Source organism: Impatiens glandulifera, chromosome 3, assembly GCF_907164915.1.
Source record: "Impatiens glandulifera chromosome 3, dImpGla2.1, whole genome shotgun sequence".
NCBI classification, from domain to species: Eukaryota; Viridiplantae; Streptophyta; class Magnoliopsida; order Ericales; family Balsaminaceae; genus Impatiens; species Impatiens glandulifera.
In genome coordinates this window covers 45,248,644-45,258,188 of record NC_061864.1, presented here as the reverse complement: position 1 = coordinate 45,258,188, position 9,545 = coordinate 45,248,644, and the positions used below count along the sequence as shown (strand labels likewise).

The 9,545-nt window shown below is 23.3% G+C and overlaps 1 non-coding gene across 1 annotated transcript; it reads right to left on the bottom strand.

Annotated features, from left to right (window-relative positions):
* Window positions 1-1,614: 1,614 nt before the first annotated feature.
* LOC124933169 lies at window positions 1,615-1,733 on the bottom strand. The gene has a single exon (XR_007098880.1). It is a non-coding gene; the product is annotated as a 5S ribosomal RNA (ribosomal RNA).
* Window positions 1,734-9,545: the final 7,812 nt, after the last annotated feature.

The window sequence follows — 9,545 nt, the reverse complement described above, 5'->3', positions numbered from 1 at the left end:
GTCATATGATGAACAATTTATTCATTTGATACTTCATAATTTCATTTAAAAAAATAATTTTTTCACGTAATTCGAAACGGAAGAGTTTTAAACAACCGAAGGCCGTTTACGACCACGGTTTCAAATCTTTCCGTTTTCCCGCTTTTATTTTGTGTTTTTTCGTAAATACATCAAAAATCCAATATTAAGTACGAAATTAACGTTTTTTCTTAAATCGTTCGTTTTCACGCTTTTATTTTGTGTTTTACTTCGTAAATACATCAAAAATCAATTAGAAAGTTCGAAATTAACTTGTTTTTTTAAAATCGTACGTTTTCACGTGTTTATTATGTGTTTTTCTTATAAAAACGACAAAAAATCTTCAAATCAATCCGTTTTCATGATATTTTGTATTTTGTATTATATAAAAACAAAAAAATCAAATAAAAAGTACGAAAATAACGTTTTTTCTTAAATCGTTCGTTTTCACGCTTTTATTTTGTGTTTTTTCGTAAAAACATCAAAAATCAATTAGGAAGTTTGAAATTAACGTGTTTTTTTTCAATCGTACGTTTTCACGCGTTTAATTTGTGTTTTGACGTAAAAACATTAAAAATCAATTAAAATATTCGAAATTAACGTGTGTTTTTTTTAAATCATACGTTTTCATGCGTTTATTTTATGTTTTTTCTCGTACAAAACGATAAAAAAACTTCAAATTGATTCGTTTTCATGATATTTTGTATTTTGTCTTATATAAAAACACAAAATCCAATATTTTGTCTTATATAAATTTCGTTTTCATGATATTTTGTCTTATATAAAAACACAAAATTCGTTTTTTTTAAATCATACATTTTCACGCTTTTATTTTGTGTTTTCTTGTAAATACATCAAAAATCCAATTAAAAGTACGAAATTAACGTTTTTTCATAAATCGTTCGTTTTCACGCTTTTATTTTGTGTTTTACTTCATAAATACATCAAAAATCAATTAGAAGGTTCGAAATTAACTTGTTTTTTTTAAATCGTACGTTTTCACGTGTTTATTATGCGTTTTTTCTTATAAAAACGACAAAAAATCTTCAAATAAATCCGTTTTCATGATATTTTTTATTTTGTCTTATATAAAAACACAAAAATCAAATAAAAAGTACGAAATTAACGTTTTTCTTAACTCGTTCGTTTTCACGCTTTTATTTTATATTTTTTTCATAAAAACATTAAATGAATTAGGAAGTTCAAAATTAACGTGTTTTTTAAAAATCGTACGTTTTCACGCATTTATTTTGTGTTTTTACGTAAAAACATTAAAAATCAATTAAAATAATCAAAATTAACGTGTTTTTTTTAAATCATACGTTTTCACGCTTTTATTCTGTGTTTTTCTCGTACAAAACGACAAAAAAACTTCAAATCGATCCGTTTTCATGATATTTTATATTGTCATATATAAAAACACAAAATCCAATAAAAAATATAAAATTAACGTTTTTTCTTCAATTGTTCGTTTACATACTTTTATTTTGTGTTTTTTTTCGTAGAAAATTTTGAAATTGAGTGTGACATTAACATTTATTCAATTTCGTTATTTTAATCGTTAATTGGGTTGTTTTAAAAAAAAATATATAAGAAGGAGTGTGACACGAGGCATTCCCGGGGGGTCACCCTTCCTAGTATAACTCTCGTCCAAGCACGCTTAACTGCGGAGTTCTGATGGGATCCGGTACATTAGTGCTGGTATGATCGCACATGTCATATGATAAACAATTTATTCATTTGATACTTCATAATTTCATTTAAAAAAATAATTTTTTCATGTAATTCGAAACGGACTAGTTTTAAACAACCAAAGGCCGTTTACAACCACGGTTTCTTCAAATCGTTCCGTTTTCATGCTTTTATTTTGTGTTTTTTCGTAAATACATCAAAAATTCAATAAGAAGTACGAAATTAACGTTTTTTCTTAAATCGTTCATTTTCACGCCTTTATTTTGTGTTTTTTTTCTTAAAAACATCAAAAATAAATTAGGAAGTTCGAATTTAACGTGTTGTTTTTTTAAAATCGTACGTTTTCAGGCGTTTATTATGTGTTTTTCTTGTACAAAACGACAAAAAATCTTCAAATCGATCCGTTTTCATGATATTTTATATTTTGTCATATATAAAAACAAAAAAATTAAATAAGAAGTATGAAATTAACGTTTTTTCTTAAATCGTTCGTTTTCACGCCTTTATTTTGTGTTTTTTCGTAAAAATATCAAAACTCAATTAGTAAGTTTGAAATTAAAATGTTTTTTTTAAATCGTACGTTTTCACGGGTTTATTTTGTGTTTTTTCATAAAAACATTAAAAATCAATTAAAATATTCGAAATTAACGTGTGTTTTTTATAAATAATACGTTTTCACGCGTTTATTTTGTGTTTTTCTCGTACAAAACGACAAAAAATCTTCAAATCGATCTGTTTTCATGATATTTTATATTTTGTCTTATATAAAAACACAAAATCCATTATTTTCGCTTATATAAATTTCGTTTTCATTATATTTTGTTTTATATAAAAATACAAAATCCAATTTTTTTTAAATCATACGTTTTCACGCGTTTATTTTGTGTTTTTCTCGTACAAAACGACAAAAAATCTTCAAATCAATCCGTTTTCATGATATTTTGTATTTTGTCTTATATAAAAACACAAAATCCAATAAAAAGTACGAAATTAACGTGTGTTTTTTTTAAATAATACGTTTTCACGCGTTTATTTTATGTTTTTCTCGTACAAAATGACAAAAAGTCTTCAAATCGATCCGTTTTCATGATATTTTATATTTTCTTATATAAAAACACAAAATCCAATAAAAAGTACGAAATTAACGTGTGTTTTTTAAATAATACGTTTTCACGCGTTTATTTTGTGTTTTTCTCGTACAAAACGACAAAAAGTCTTCAAATCGATCCGTTTTCATGATATTTTATATTTTTTTATATAAAAATACAAAATCCAACATTTTGTCTTATATAAATTTCGTTTTCATGATATTTTGTCTTATATAAAAATACAAAATCCATTTTTTTAAATCATACGTTTTCACGCGTTTATTTTGTGTTTTTCTCGTACAAAACGACAAAAAATCATCAAATCGATCCGTTTTCATGATATTTTGTATTTTGTCTAATATAAAAACACAAAATCTAATATTTTTTCTTATATAAATTCCGTTTTCATGATATTTTGTCTTATATAAAAACACAAAATTCGTTTTTTTTTAAATCATATGTTTTCACGCATTTATTTTGTGTTTTTCTCGTACAAAACGACAAAAAATCTTCAAATCGATCCGTTTTCATGATATTTTATATTTTGAATTATATAAAAACACAAAGTCCAATATTTGTCTTATATAAATTTCGTTTCCATGATATTTTGTCTTATATAAAAACACAAAATTTATTTTTTTAAATTATACATTTTCACGCGTTTATTTTGTGTTTTTCTCGTCAAAATGACAAAAAATCTTCAAATCGATCCGTTTTCATAATATTTTGTATTTTGTCATATATAAAAACACAAAATTAAATAAAAAGTACGAACTTAACGTTTTTTCTTAAATCGTTCGTTTTCACACCATTATTTTGTGTTTTTTTTCTTAAAAACATCAAAAATAAATTAGGAAGTTCGAATTTAACGTGTTGTTTTAAAATCGTACGTTTTCATGCGTTTATTTTGTGTTATTTCGTAAAAACATTAAAAATCAATTAAAATGTTGGAAATCAACGTGTGTTTTTTTAAATCATACGTTTTCATGCGTTTACTTTGTGTTTTTCTCGTACAAAACGATGAAAAAATTTCAAATCGATCCGTTTTCATGATATTTTGTTTTTTGTCTTATATAAAACACAAAATCCAATAAAAAGTACAAAATTAACGTGTGTTTTTTTTTAAATAATACGTTTTCAGGCGTTTATTTTGTGTTTTTCTCGTACAAAACGACAAAAAATCTTCAAATCGATCCGTTTTCATGATATTTTGTATTTTGTCTAATATAAAAACACAAAATCTAATATTTTGTCTTATATAAATTCCGTTTTCATGATATTTTGTCTTATATAAAAACACAAAATTCGTTTTTTTTTTAAATCATATGTTTTCACGCGTTTATTTTGTGTTTTTCTCGTACAAAACGACAAAAAATCTTTAAATCGATCCGTTTTCATGATATTTTATATTTTGAATTATATAAAAACACAAAGTCCAATATTTGTCTTATATAAATTTCGTTTCCATGATATTTTGTCTTATATAAAAACACAAAATTCATTTTTTTAAATTATACATTTTCACGCGTTTATTTTGTGTTTTTCTCGTCAAAATGACAAAAAATCTTCAAATCGATCCGTTTTCATAATATTTTGTATTTTGTCATATATAAAAACACAAAATCAAATAAAAAGTACGAACTTAACGTTTTTTCTTAAATCGTTCCTTTTCACACCATTATTTTTTGTTTTTTTCTTAAAAACATCAAAAATAAATTAGGAAGTTCGAATTTAACGTGTTGTTTTAAAATCGTACGTTTTCATGCGTTTATTTTGTGTTTTTTCGTAAAAACATTAAAAATCAATTAAATTGTTGGAAATCAACGTGTGTTTTTTTAAATCATACGTTTTCATGCGTTTATTTTGTGTTTTTCTCGTACAAAACGATGAAAAAATTTCAAATCGATCCGTTTTCATGATATTTTTATTTGTTTTATATAAAACACAAAATCCAATAAAAAGTACGAAATTAACGTGTGTTTTTTTTAAATAATACGTTTTCACGCGTTTATTTTGTGTTTTTCTCGTACAAAACGACAAAAAATCTTCAAAACGATCCGTTTTCATGATATTTTGTATTTTGTCTAATATAAAAACACAAAATCTAATATTTTGTCTTATATAAATTCCGTTTTCATGATATTTTGTCTTATATAAAAACACAAAATTCGTTTTTTTTGTAAATCATATGTTTTCACGCGTTTATTTTGTGTTTTTCTCGTACAAAACGACAAAAAATCTTCAAATCGATCCGTTTTCATGATATTTTATATTTTGAATTATATAAAAACACAAAGTCCAATATTTGTCTTATATAAATTTCGTTTCCATGATATTTTGTCTTATATAAAAACACAAAATTCATTTTTTTAAATTATACATTTTCACGCGTTTATTTTGTGTTTTTCTCGTCAAAATGACAAAAAATCTTCAAATCGATCCGTTTTCATAATATTTTGTATTTTGTCATATATAAAAACACAAAATCAAATAAAAAGTACGAACTTAACGTTTTTTCTTAAATCGTTCGTTTTCACACCATTATTTTGTGTTTTTTTCTTAAAAACATCAAAAATAAATTAGGAAGTTCGAATTTAACGTGTTGTTTTAAAATCGTACGTTTTAATGCGTTTATTTTGTGTTTTTTCGTAAAAACATTAAAAATCAATTAAAATGTTGGAAATCAACGTGTTTTTTTTAAATCATACGTTTTCATGCGTTTATTTTGTGTTTTTCTCGTACAAAACGATGAAAAAATTTCAAATCGATCCGTTTTCATGATATTTTGTTTTTTGTCTTATATAAAAAACAAAATCCAATAAAAATACGAAATTAACGTGTGTTTTTTTTAAATAATACGTTTTCACGCGTTTATTTTGTGTTTTTCTCGTACAAAACGACAAAAAATCTTCAAATCGATCCGTTTTCATGATATTTTGTATTTTGTCTAATATAAAAACACAAAATCTAATATTTTGTCTTATATAAATTCCGTTTTCATGATATTTTGTCTTATATAAAAACACAAAATTCGTTTTTTTTAAAATCATATGTTTTCACGCGTTTATTTTGTGTTTTTCTCGTACAAAACGACAAAAAATCTTTAAATCGATCCGTTTTCATGATATTTAATATTTTGAATTATATAAAAACACAAAGTCCAATATTTGTCTTATATAAATTTAGTTTCCATGATATTTTGTCTTATATAAAAACACAAAATTCATTTTTTTTAAATTATACATTTTCACGCGTTTATTTTGTGTTTTTCTCGTCAAAATGACAAAAAATCTTCAAATCGATCCGTTTTCATAATATTTTGTATTTTGTCATATATAAAAACACAAAATCAAATAAAAAGTACGAATTTAACGTTTTTTCTTAAATCGTTCGTTTTCACACCTTTATTTTGTGTTTTACTTCGTAAATACATAAAAATCAATTAGAAAGTTTGAAATTAACTTGTTTTTTTAAAATCGTACGTTTTCAGGCGTTTATTATGTGTTTTTCTTGTACAAAACGACAAAAAATCTTTAAATCGATCTATTTTCATGATATTTTATATTTTGGCTTATATAAATTTCGTTTTCATGATATTTTGTCTTATATAAAAATATAAAATCCATTTTTTTTTTAAATCATACGTTTTCACGCGTTTATTTTGTCTTTTTCTTGTACAAAACGACAAAAAATCTTCAAATCAATCATTTTTCATGATATTTTGTATTTTGTCTAAAATAAAAACACAAAATCCAATATTTTGTCTTATATAAATTTCGTTTTCATGATATTTTGTCTTATATAAAAACACAAAATTTGTTTTTTTAAATCATACATTTTCACGCGTTTATTTTGTGTTTTTCTCGTACAAAACGACAAAAAATCTTCAAATCGATTCGTTTTCATGATATTTTATATTTTGTCTTATATAAAAACACAAAATCCAATATTTTGTCTTATACAAATTTCGTTTTCATGATATTTTTTCTTATATAAAAACACAAAATTCGTTTTTTTTTAATCATAAATTTTCAGGCGTTTCTTTTGTGTTTTACTCGTACAAAACGACAAAAAAATCTTCAAATCGATCAGTTTTCATGATATTTTGTATTTTATCTTATATAAAAACACAAAATCCAATAAAAAGTACGAAATTAACGTGTGTGTTTTTTTAAATAATACGTTTTCACGCGTTTATTTTGTGTTTTTCTCGTACAAAACGACAAAAAATCTTCAAATCGATCTGTTTTCATGATATTTTATATTTTCTTATATAAAAACACAAAATCCAATATTTTGTCTTATATAAATTTCGTTATCATGATATTTTGTCTTATATAAAAATACAAAATCCATTTTTTTAAATCATACGTTTTCACGTGTTTATTTTGTGTTTTTCTCGTACAAAACGACAAAAAATCTTCAAATCGATCCGTTTTCTTGATATTTTGTATTTTGTCTAATATAAAAACACAAAATCTAATATTTTGTCTTATATAAATTCCGTTTTCATGATATTTTGTCTCTTATAAAAACACAAAATTCTTTTTTTTTAAATCATATGTTTTCACGCGTTTATTTTGTGTTTTTCTCGTACAAAATAACAAAAAATCTTCAAATCGATCCGTTTTCATAATATTTTATATTTTGTCTTATATAAAAACACAAAGTTCAATATTTGTCTTATATAAATTTCTTTTCCATGATATTTTGTCTTATATAAAAACACAAAATTCGTTTTTTTAAATTATACATTTTCACGCGTTTATTTTGTGTTTTTGTCGTACAAAACGAAAAAAATCTTCAAATCGATCCGTTTTCATAATATTTTGTATTTTGTCATATATAAAAACACAAAATCAAATAAAAAGTACGAACTTAACGTTTTTTCTTAAATCGTTCGTTTTCACGCCTTTATTTTGTGTTTTTTTTTTTCTTAAAAACATCAAAAATAAATTAGGAAGTTCGAATTTAACGTGTTGTTTTAAAATCGTATGTTTTCATGCGTTTATTTTGTGTTTTTTCGTAAAAACATTAAAAATCAATTAAAATGTTGGAAATTAACGTGTGTTTTTTTAAATCATACGTTTTCATGCGTTTATTTTGTGTTTTTTTCTCGTACAAAACGAAGAAAAATGTCAAATCGATCCGTTTTCATGATATTTTGTTTTTTTGTCTTATATAAAACACAAAATCCAATATTTTGTCTTATAAAAATTCCGTTTTTATGATATTTTGTCTTATATAAAAACACAAAATTCGTTTTTTTAAATTATACATTTTCACGCGTTTATTTTGTGTTTTACTTGTACAAAACGACAAAAAATCTTCAAATCGATCTGTTTTCATGATATTTTGTATTTTGTCTAATATAAAAACACAAAATCTAATATTTTGTCTTATATAAATTCCGTTTTCATGATATTTTGTCTTATATAAAAACAAAAAATTCGTTTTTTTAAATCGTATGTTTTCACGCGTTTATTTTGTGTTTTTCTCGTACAAAACGACAAAAAATCTTCAAATCGATCCGTTTTCATGATATTTTATATTTTGTCTTATAAAAAAACACAAAATCCAATATTTTGTCTTATATAAATTCCGTTTACATGATATTTTGTCTTATATAAAAACAAAAAATTCGTTTTTTTTAAATCTTATGTTTTCACGCGTTTATTTTGTGTTTTTCTCGTACAAAACGACAAAAAAACTTCAAATCGATCCGTTTTCATGATATTTTATATTTTGTCTTATATAAAAACACAAAATCCAATATTTTGTCTTATATAAATTTCGTTTTCATGATATTTTGTCTTATATATAAATACAAATTCCATTTTTTTTAAATCATACGTTTTCACGCGTTTATTTTGTGTTTTTCTCGTACAAAACGACAAAAAATCTTCAAATCGATCCGTTTTCATGATATTTTGTATTTTGTCTTATAAAAAAACACAAAATCTAATATTTTGTCTTATATAAATTTCGTTTACATGATATTTTGTCTTATATAAAAACCCAAAATTCGTTTTTTTTTAAATCATATGTTTTCACGCGTTTATTTTATGTTTTTCTCGTACAAAACAACAAAAAATCTTCAAATCGATCCGTTTTCATGATATTTTATATTTTTTCTTATATAAAAACACAAAGTCCAATATTTGTCTTATATAAATTTCGTTTCCATGATATTTTGTTTTATATAAAAACACAAAATTCGTTTTTTTAAATTATACATTTTCACGCGTTTATTTTGTGTTTTTCTCGTACAAAACGACAAAAAATCTTCAAATCGATCCGTTTTCATGATATTTTATATTTTGTCTTATATAAAAACACAAAGTCCAATATTTGTCTTATATAAATTTCGTTTCCATGATATTTTGTCTTATATAAAAACACAAAATTCGTTTTTTTAAATTATACATTTTCACGCGTTTATTTTGTGTTTTTCTCGTACAAAACGACAAAAAATCTTCAAATCGATCCGTTTTCATAATATTTTGTATTTTGTCATATATAAAAACACAAAATAAAATAAAAAGTACGAACTTAACGTTTTTTCTTAAATCGTTCGTTTTCACGTCTTTATTTTGTGTTTTTTTTTCTTAAAAACATCAAAAATAAATTAGGAAGTTCGAATTTAACGTGTTGTTTTAAAATCGTATATTTTCATGCGTTTATTTTGTGTTTTTTCGTAAAAATATTAAAAATCAATTAAAATGTTGGAAAATGAACGTGTGTTTT